We start from the raw sequence: 11,369 nt of genomic DNA on the forward strand, positions 1-11,369 counted from the left end.
AGATCTATAGATAGAAATATATATATATAGACAGATAGATTAATAGATAGATACATATATAGATACATCTGCACTCCAGATGTAGAGAGTTTTTAGAGCCTTGGCACTGGCTACACTGCTGGACCCAAGGTTCAAAAATGTGCCATTTGGAAATCCTGCCAAAGCCCAGGACGCTGAAAAGCACATCACACTGGAGTGTGCTTCGCTGATGCGTTCAAACACAAACTCTGGGTGCGCATTTCAGGCTGTTAGTCCTGTTATTGATTTATATCATATCTACTTCATATATGCCCCTGTAGGATTTGTTACTAATTGCTGTTGTCATTTTTATTCAGAGCCACCCAAGGCCGGCTCCAGATATGAGATGAAAAGGTGGGCCAAATGATATCCCAATTGGGCCGATTGGGGATATAACTTTATATATATTCTATATAGATCTATATATAATATATCATATATATTATAATATATATAACATATACATATATTACATATATACAGACAGACCAAAAGTTGGAATTACTATTTTAATGTTTTGAAAGAAGTTTTGCTTCTGCTCATCAGCCTGCAATTTATTTTGATCAAAAATACGAGGAAAAAACAAAAATGAATCTTGTGATATATTATGACAATTTAAAATATTGTTAATTATAAATTATCATTTTTTCTGTGATGCACAAGCTGATTTTAGGTCATTATCACATGATCCTTTGAAATTCATTCTAATATGATGATTCATTATCAAAGTTGAAACAGTTTGCATGATTAATATTTTTTCAGAACATGTGATTACTTTTTATGACTACTTTGATGAATAAAAAGTAAAAAAAACTAAAGAATAAAAAAAGAACTATGTTTTTGGAAAATATAAATATTTGTACAACAATGACACTACTGGTCAGTAAGTTGGGGTCAGGAATTTTCTTTCGTTCTTTCTTTTTAAATAAAATCAAATACTTTTATCAGCCAGGGATGTGTGAATGATTTAAAAATTGATAGTAAGAAAAATAGATTTAAGAATATATTTATTAGAATTTTTTTTTTATTTGACTAAATGCATTATTTTTAACCCTTTTATTAATCAAAAATATTAACAGCAGAAAACGTTTCCAACACACTCATAATAAAAATCAGAGATATGGAATGATTTACTAAATGATCATGTGATAGATGGATGTTACATGTGACACTGGACGGCTGGAGTAATGGAGGCTGAAAATTCTCGATAAGGACCATGGGCTCCTGAAGAAAAACGAGACCAAAAATTTTTGTAGTGCCACGAAGAACGATTTGTTATTTATTTTACGATTAATATTTTAGTGAGGACAGGGCAACAGGGCACGCACGGGAAGTGGGTAGGGCGCAAGCTGCGGGGGGTTCAGCATGGGAAGCCGCGGGGAAGACCGGAACTAGGGCACGGAAAGGAACTAAATGTCTGGCGACGGAAATAGACGGCACAAAAAGTGGTTCATACACAGAATCGGTACCAGGAGCCTGGAACACACGGCCCTCGCTTGCGTGGCTCTCCACATGATAAACTTGCGGAAGGTACTGTAGCTCTCTTTAAAAATAGCCTCCTTTGAAGGTTATTCATTTCACTATGTACATATTAGGAAAGAGCACGATTAATGTGTTCACTTGCCCCTTGAACTGAGCGCTAATCGAAGCCGTAGCCTGCCCATAGGAGCTACAAAAACTTGGTGGGTATTGTTTGAATTCTTTAGAGTCAGGATCAATTTTAAAGCTGTTACTTTTATTAAAAATTTACAAAGCCAGCTTTTGCATTACTGGAGCGGCAGTTGCACTTCATATAATAGTTCAACAGCATTAGAAGAGACAAAGAAACCCTACGATCTTGTTTAGCGAAAGAAGCCATATTAGTAGTATTTGAAAACGAGAATTGTTTAACGAGTATTGCCAAGTATTCATACAGCTGACCCCGACTGATTAACCTGTTCTAAGTTCTTTGTGGCTCCTAGATTTATGGGAGCACTAAACCTAGACGCCTGTATTGTCTGCACTTGCCCTTCTTTCTTACGTCTCCGTCATTTTTCGCTCCTCGCCTGCAGCCAGTCGGACGGCTCGCGTTTTATCAGACTGTGTGCGGTCAGCTTCTTCGAGTGATGCGTGCAGAGAACGAGGACTACGTTTGAAACTCTCAGCTTGGGTTGGCCACTAAAAGAGTTTGTGATGCGCATCGTTCTGTGTAATACAATGAACCCATAACAAAGATTGGATCGGCAAATTCAAGTAGGAAAAAAGGGCATTACTGTCAAATGTTTAATTTAGAACATGTAAATATATACCTAGAAAAGCAATAACTTACGCTGATTCTGGGCTGGAAATGCGTCTCGGTCGGGGATTCGGGGGTCCTCCGTCTCCAAGAGGCATCGGTTGAGAAGATACTGGGCCACGAGCCGCGCCGACTCTACAAAACCACTTCGGGCTGACAGACGGCGTTTTTTTCTCTAGGAATGGGCACGACGCTCGGCTGAAAGCTGTTGTATCAACGCGGCACGATGTCCCACCACTCGGTGTAGCTGGTGTGTATTAACCTCGGACCCGAGTTCGTTTTTATCACCAGACGGGGCGCTGCTAGAATGAAGCAAATCCAGTCCCCGCCTGAGAAAACTTTTTTCAGAAGGCGGTTAAATCCTGAGGAGCTTTTTGGCGGTAGTTGCCGCCGAGTGGCGACGCTCAGCAAAAACATGGTAGCCGTCGTTCAATTAAAGTAATTTTAATGGACGCAAATGCGACTGGTTTTTAAGATCGCAGATTTTGAGCCCTGAATATAGATATGATAGATAAAAATGGTTGACATGTTTATTTTTTACATTCTCTTTTTGCATTTGTAATTTTTTTGTTTGACCCCTTAACAGATCTTGTTAGTATCAATTATGTAAACCTTAGATTAATTGATAAAGAAGGGGCAGTTTCTTTTGAAGTCTTTGTAGATTGGGCTGTTATGTGGTGGGGGCCAGGGTGGGCCAAGCCGTCTGATGTGGGTTGGGCCGGGCCCCCCTGGCCCTAATTACCCCACCGGGAGACTGGCCTGTTAGCCAAAATGTTTTCAATCCAGTCAGGCCCCATCATCATCATCTATCATCATCATCATCATCACCACCAGTAAGCAAACAACATGGACAGTTTAATGGGAACTTTTTGATAATCGTTTCCATGAAACCCATGATGATAGCACAATGGCTAACAGCTGATGCCACAGTGGAAGTGAAAAAATACCTCCATGATGCGTTTTTGGCCCAGAACGCATGATCCGTCCTAATTTTACTGGAAAGAGAGAGCAAAGTATCTCTTTCTTCTCCCATTTTGTCTCCTTGTATTCCTTCGCTAAAAAATATCTTTGGCATTCCAGCAACAAGCGTCCCCCCTTGTGAGAGTGATTTTTTTCAAAGTCTGGAGAAATGATCTGTACCAAAAAGAATTAGGCTAAAGTCCTTCCACAGCAGAGAAATTTAATATTTTTTGAATTACAAATCGTTTAAAAAAAGTGAGACATTGTGCCTTGATTTCTTTTTATTAATATTAATTTTAGCATGACCAAAATACACCTTTAGCACAGTGAGAACGCCTACAGGTTATCAAGCTTGCTACTATATGAGAAAATCAAAGTAATAAATAAAAACACAAATTTTTAATAGGTTCCTTTGTCAAGGTTTGTTTTCAGATCAACACCTGCAAGTGACCACCCCCCCCCTAGGTGGGTCACCGTTGGACGGTGTCGGATTGATTCGAAGTCTCGACACAATATGGCAACATTTGCTTCAACTGTTTCATTGCTTCACGAAGCCTCGATCTATTTTGGAAGGGATGTAGGGACCGCATGGCAATTCTAATGCTTCTGTACATGGGTTCACTTAAACAACATGGACAATAGCAGGGTGTACCACTCAAGACAAACAAACTCAACATAGACACACATGCAACTTGAAATTGTTATACAATTCCAGTATTACAGTTATTCCAATTTCACACAAGACACGTGGTCTAGAATGCTCAGCATCTACAACCTTTAACCTAAGAGTTTCACACTATTACAGTAAAGCAGTAATGTATTAAAAAATAAAAATAAACTCAACTAGTCTTTGTGCACATGTAGTTACACAAACAACTATAATGTGTTCTATGTGCACAATGTGTTTAGGACAATTACAAATTTGAAAACACAAACAGCATAATTGAAATTTGGATGTTTCCACATTAAACTCATTGGGCCCTATTTTAATGATCTAAACGCAAAGTGTAAAGCGCAGAGCGCAGGTTCAGTCAGGGTGTGTCCAAATCCCACTCCTTGCTTGTTATTTTAACGACGGAAAAACGGTTTGTGCGCCAAGGCGCATTTTTGGAATGGGTTGTCCCTATTCTCTTAATGAGTAATGGGCGTAATGTTTAATACACCAATCAGAGTGTCATCTCCCATTCCCTTTAAGAGCGAGATCCTCTCGTACCACTACTTACAACTAAAAATTTGTTGGCGGAAAAGCTGAATGCTTCTCAAGCGAAGAAACCGTGAAGCGAGCAGATCATCTACGGGACAAGCATGAATCCAGCGCGAGCAGATCATCTACGGGACAAGCATGAATCCACCAAAGCTCCGCTCGATGAGTCAGTTAATATATATGTGTGTGTATTTGCACGTTTAATTAATTAGCCAATTTCATTCATCATTATAAGTAGTAATAGGCTGAATTGCAAATAGGTAGCCTAATTCTAATACACGCAATGACTACCCATCATTACGTTTTGATATTTTATGTACGCCGTACACAATAATATTCTTTTTACACTGTCAATCCTTTTGTTTTAAATATTGGGCATGTTTGTGTGATGCGCATCCCTGTGTGTAATCAGCAGTAAAGTCAACGCGCACTGTGGAGGTGGCCGCCCAGAGGGGGTCGCATTTTCTAACACGAAGTGCGGACTGTGGGGTACCAACACGCCAAAAAAATATTGCGCCATTGACTTTAGACTTTAGACCAGGTTTGAGACGCAGTCTGTTTTCAGCTCCTTAAAATAGCAATGCGGCAGCAATGCGCCTGAACACACCTCTTTTTTAGACCAACACGCCCATGGGCGCACAAATGGGCGCAAATGCATTTGCTAATTAAACGACGTGGTGCTGGACAAGAAATGCGGAATGGCACCAGGGTACTGTAAACTAGCAAACAACACTTGTGCGTGCCTTGCGTCGGGTGTTATGATAGGGGCCCATTGCTATTAAGCTTCTCACACCCACTAGCAAGGTAAAGTTCAATAGCTGGAGGCCTTGCATGAACACATTTGCAGTTAAAACTCACTAAGAGTTTTACCTGTAAATGAGGCATTGATATCTGCCTTTTAGAAATGTGGTTTTCCTATCTCTCTCTGAAGAATAAGGTGGAGGTCTGCCCCTACCCAGTGACCAGCATTTGTCCTCTGTATGGCCTATTATGTGACAGGAACTACAAAACCTGCTATCTTCACAACAGGGTTGTTTTGCTATGTTCTCCTGAAGTCGCTGAGGATTTGTCCTACTCTCTAATGCTTCCTTTTACACCTGTGTTCTGGGTCCTGCGCTATTATGATGCCTCATTGCCTTAAGAACTGAAATCAGCACACTTTTTTGAGCAGTAGCACATGCTTCCTCTTCCTATGAACTAAAAGTTCTAGGGAGCTCATCACAACCGCAAGTCACCTCTTCCCCAAGAAGTGAACGTGCTTTTTAGTCCCATTGCCTCAAGCGTTTTTGGAGAGAACATGAACTAATGTGCATTTACGCTTAGCCTTGAAGAACTTGCAATGGTGACCCTAGTGATTTATTAACTTCTTCAGGTTAGCTTCAACTACCAAGCTAGTAGTTTCTGTAGCTGAAACTGAAGATCTTGAATCCTAGCTTCCGAACTTTTTGTGCCTTCTGTCCGTTTTTAGAATGCAGTTCTTTCACATTTAGTTGCTTTGACACAATCTGTTTTGTTGTAAAGAGGATATATAAATAAAGGTGACTTCTTGACTTGACTTGACTTGACTGACTTAGCCTTGTATTACACATTGTATTTAAAGCCTTAATTATTTCACCTTGTTTTGATTTCTTCTTTTTCATGTTTACCACCATTATGGTTTCCACCAATCTACAAGCATAGTCTCTCATCTTGGTACTCTGAATTTCGCTCTAAGTAAGGTGTTTAACCCTTTTTGCTCCATAAATCAAACAATACATTACTGTCAGAATATGGTTCCTTCCATCCCTGATGAGATGAGTCGAATGTTCCTGGAGAGTGTACAGTAATGGGACAATAAAGCTACTTACAAACCTTCTAATTTTCTTATATCATACAAATGGACAATTGATTAAACATACTTACCTAATCCGTAGGTAGAACTTTCATAATCCATTCACAAGATCAACTGGTGAAATTCCTCATTCTGATGACCGACCCAAAATAAATCTCAGAAAAACTCAACTGCAAGGGATACCGGGTTCGGCACCATCTGTAAGGGTGGTTTCCCTACAGTGGTTCAGGCTATAGGATTGCTGAATGACTAAAGAAACGTCAGCAGGATGGTATAAAACTGTACATTTCTAGTCTATTACCACACACTGCCACTTATACCAATGGGGGAAATAAGTTTAATTAGAGTAGCAGAGCATTGGAGAGTCGCTTGCTATTAAGTGAACTATATTGTATTGCCAATAAGGTAGCACTTCAAAGTTAATAAAACTGACTCAAAAAACTAGTTAGCACATAATATATAAGGTGAAATGGTTTAAGTAAACAGTATTTTTGATATGGTACACTTGTACTGATTACAAACTAGATAAAGGATGGTACAAACACTAAACAGTTCTTAATCTGGCTCCTCCCGAGAATCAGGAAAACAGTCCAACTTAACCACTGATTTTTAGTTGTGTCCTCTTTTGGAAGGCCAAACAAAGTAGTTTCAAACGAAACAGCATCTCCATGACATGGCGTTGGCAGCAACATCAAGAATAAAAGTTATGCCTTCTTTCTTTGCATAAACATTTGGATGGTGTTATGCAAATCTTCCTACACAGTGAAAGTTAGAGATGTGGGGGAACGTGTTAGAACTGAGGCTTTTTAGGAGTGGCTGGTTGACTCTTAACTTTTTAAAAGAATATTCTTTTTGGGTTTGAGACTTTAGTCTCAAACTTTACAGATCTTCTTTATGCTGCAGTCAATCACCAGTCTGACTAAGGGTAGGCATACACTTAAAAAAGTAATTCATTGGGCATTAAGTGGGCGTAGTCCGTAGTACCATATTTGAGGCCTTCACCCAGCAGGTGGTAAAAAAGGTTTTTTGGTGAATAAATGGGACCCCCACGAATGGCTCCTCAATATGTAGCCTAATGATACATCAAATGACCTGAAGACTTTGAACAACATAATGCACAGATTGCCTGGAATCATTATCCACCAAATGTTTTAAAGCAGACACCTGGTCACAATAAAGAGAGACATGCAAACATTCACACACAAGTTAACTAAGTAGAGAAGATCAGAGATAGGCAGAACCCCATAACTGCAAACACTATAGAATCTAATCAATAAAATGATGTGCCATATACATTTCACCCCTTGAATGATGATTACAATGAATAGTTTCACAATTGAGTTGTTCATATGATGTATGTTAAGGATGTAGGATCACAGATTCTAACCATAATTGTTAGTCCCACAAAAGTATAAAACAAGGTATAAACCTCAAAACAGACATGGGACCTACAACACAATAGTAGGTGGTGGGAAGTTAGCTGTCTACAAAGGGTGATTCAACCACTTGCCGAGGAGGTCCTGTTTTCTCACAAAGCACATTTGCAATTTTGCACAAGCAAAACTAGCAGGGGACTAATACAGCTAGTCGCTTTGCTAAGCGGTTTGTATCTAAATAAATAAATGTGCTCCTGTAGCTCAAGTGGGTAGAGCGTTTTGTTAACAAGCGAAAAGGTTTGGGGGTTCGATTTTTTTCCGGGATTCCCCGGGACACATGATAGATTAAATTGATAGCCTGAATGCACTGTAGGTCGCTTGGATAAACAGCGTCTGCTAAATGCATAAATTTAAATTAATTTAATTTTAAATAAAGAATGAGAAAATAGTTAATTTCAACAGATACAGTTCTGGTTGTGCACGATTCAGTTTAAAAGACATGATCATTCAAAATCTGGAACATATACTTTTTCCACAAGTGTTTGCTCATCAAACAATACAGCTCTACTCTACCTACACTGCCCAAAACTCAGTGTTGAATCATCAGTGGAAAAACCTTTATATATGTAAACATACTTACAGACTGTGAGTCAGAACTGCCCGCATTGTAATCTTCTCTCCCAGAATCAGGAAACAGTCCTCCATAAAATGTGCTGCACACTAAATATTGGGAAGTGAACTGTCCTGGAAACAGTGTTGTAAAATACAGCTTAACCACTGATTTCTAGATGTGTCCTCTTTTAGGAAGGACAAAAAAGTAGTAATTCCGCTTTCACAAACGAAACAGTGTCTCCACAACATGGCGCCAGCGGCAACAGCAAGAATCAAAGTTAGGCCTTCTTTCTTTGCGTGACCATTTGGACGGCGTTATGCAAATCTTCCCACACAGTGATGTAGAGATGTGGGGACGTGTTAGAACGAGGCTTTTTAGGAGGGGCCTGGTTGACTCTTAACTTTTTTAACGAATATCTCTTTGGTTTTGAGGACTTTAGACTTTACTTTAACTTTACAGATCTTCTTTATGCACCAAGAGGATCTTGTAACATCTCACCAGAGAAAGGAAAGGATATGCTATACTGTAATTAAATCAATTAAGTAAGCAATAAGGTAGGAGAGGCTATGCTGTACTGTGATTAAATCACGGCTGCAAGGGCGATGTTAGGCACCGACGCAAAGTGGATATCAACATTGGCCTCCAGTACCTTTTTGCTTTTATAATAAACAGTTTCCACACACTAAAAAAATATTAAAACCAAAAAATGTATGCTTGCAATGTTACTTTTTTGAAGCAAAGTTTGTTAAATGCTATCCTTCCGCAAAAAGAAAAAAAAAAGTTCTATGACAGCAACTTTACACTGCAAGAGAAGTTCTGAACAGCCCCATCTTATTTAAGTTCCATAAGATTAATTTTTTAACACCATTATAATATTTAAATCTCACACACTTACATCTGCTTATCTCTCAGCATGAGGAAACGTCGGTTTTTTCTGTCTTGTAGTTGTTAAAACAGACCGATTTGCTGGCACAGTGTTAGTTTGCAAAGCGTCATTACAGTGTAAACTGATGGACATATGTATTATGCAGAATACAAAACCTGAAAAATTAAATAAATTCAGTAAATATTTCCCTCTTCACTTCGGAAACTGGGCTTCCACACAGACGTGCGCACACATCAACATATCTCCAGATGAGAAGCGTTTATTAGAACCATTGGGTCAAGGGTCATAGCCGTGCTGTATCGTGAATAAAACATCACCCTGTTTATTCCTTGGTCATTTGCAAAGTTATAGACAAGTTAAAACTAGTATTGCTCTTTACAGCACAATATTTGACGGAACGATGGGTTTATTTTGTCAGTTACGCACCTTTAGCCTCTAGCATTCTGTCTATAGCCCCCGTAAAAAATGGCCTAGCGATGCCCATGTCTGTGAAACAAGATGTTAAAAAAAGGAAGAAGAAAGAAGAAAGTAGGGCTGTGGGCCAAACATGATTCTATCTAATGGTGATTGTATTGTGAAAAGGGGCTGTTTACATATCAACATGGAGGTGTCGTTGGAGGAGAGAGGCTGAAAATTAAGAGAAATTGGTGATGTCAGCAAAGAAGGATAATCGAAATAATTGATTACATTTTTGGTAAAGATGATTAATAATATACAGTATTCATTCATATAAAGATTTGAGGTAAATGCTCATAAAATAATATGCCTTACTGCCCCATTATACAAGGCCAAAAACAGTACATGAAATGGGTAGCATGTCCAAATTCATAGTATTTATAGTACAAAGATAAAAAAAAAAAAATATATATATATATATATATATATATATATATATATATATATATATATTATAATATTATATATATATATCGGATGACCTGTGATTCTGAAAGCGTGCACATCCAATAGGACACGATTACTATCTCATTGAAGTATGTATAAATTTCATCCATACTGTATAGTGTAGAATGTTCATATGTACATTTCTTTGAACTTTTTGTCGTGCTCAGGTTGTCCCAGCAGTGTTTAAAACACCCCGTGATGACCTCGCTATCTCATATGAGCTCATAATGACACCAGAACTGCATTGTTCAGGCACTGCCCCATATGTCTTTGGAAGGTAAGAAAATGAGGCTCATATGAATTAGAAGGCGAAATTAAAATGAAATCAATCAGTCAGTCATTCAATCTGACAAACATAACTGGTTCCTGTGGGAAGGAACCAATAGCTGAACATTTATCTGAACATTTTCACTTTGCACAGTGTAAATCCAAAGATTTCACCACAGAGAAGCAGCAGAAAGAGAGAGCAGGAAGAGTGGCATAGTTTGAATTTCATTTTGTGGTTTCTTCGACCTGCAACGTCCCGCTACATACTACAGCTGCAGCACGTTTACGGCCACGCCTCTTCATTTTTATACTTAAGTGCGTTGGTGGTTTAAAATAGAGATTTCAATCAGCGCTCGCTGACACACCAGCTATCTTTGGATCTTTTTCTGTGCTTTCTTCAAATAGATTAACCCACGAACAACCAAGCTTGTTGCCGCTGTAGGTCATCAGATGATCATGACATACAGACACAAGGGAGACGAGAAATGGTTATATAGAATAATTTTAAACATCACTGATATTTAATGCCCCATACTACATACTACACTGCACACAGGAAAAGAATGTACTAGCAAACTTTCTGGTTGATTTAGTAAAACATGCTAGTTTTTAGGCATACGTAATACCACAGACGGTCTGAAATCAGGTTTGAGTGATAGTTTTTAAATGGTTTTGACATTTTGATGCAAACTTTTCAGATCAGAAATTCGTTTAGGACCAGAACAATGAACTCAGCTTCTTGATCTAATACTGAGCAGCTGTATGTAAATAAGCAGATGGGTAGCTTAAGATTGTGTGGATGATTCCTTTGTCAGACTTTTTGGGTAGTGCTGGCAAATTCTTGCCTAGCCTCTCTCAGTGGGTCCTGAAGGCCATTAAAAAAAAAAAGGTTACAGGATTCAGTTAGCCTCCCCGTCCACCCCTCTTCTGTCGGCATGGTAGTAATAAAGTGCACCAGATAGGAGACAGGAAAATTTCTCAAGCATAGGACATGTACCCTTACAAGAGAGAGAGGCAGATTTCTACAACTAGTACC

The sequence above is a fragment of the Cyprinus carpio genome, chromosome A22, assembly GCF_018340385.1.
Source record: "Cyprinus carpio isolate SPL01 chromosome A22, ASM1834038v1, whole genome shotgun sequence".
NCBI lineage: Eukaryota > Metazoa > Chordata > Actinopteri > Cypriniformes > Cyprinidae > Cyprinus > Cyprinus carpio.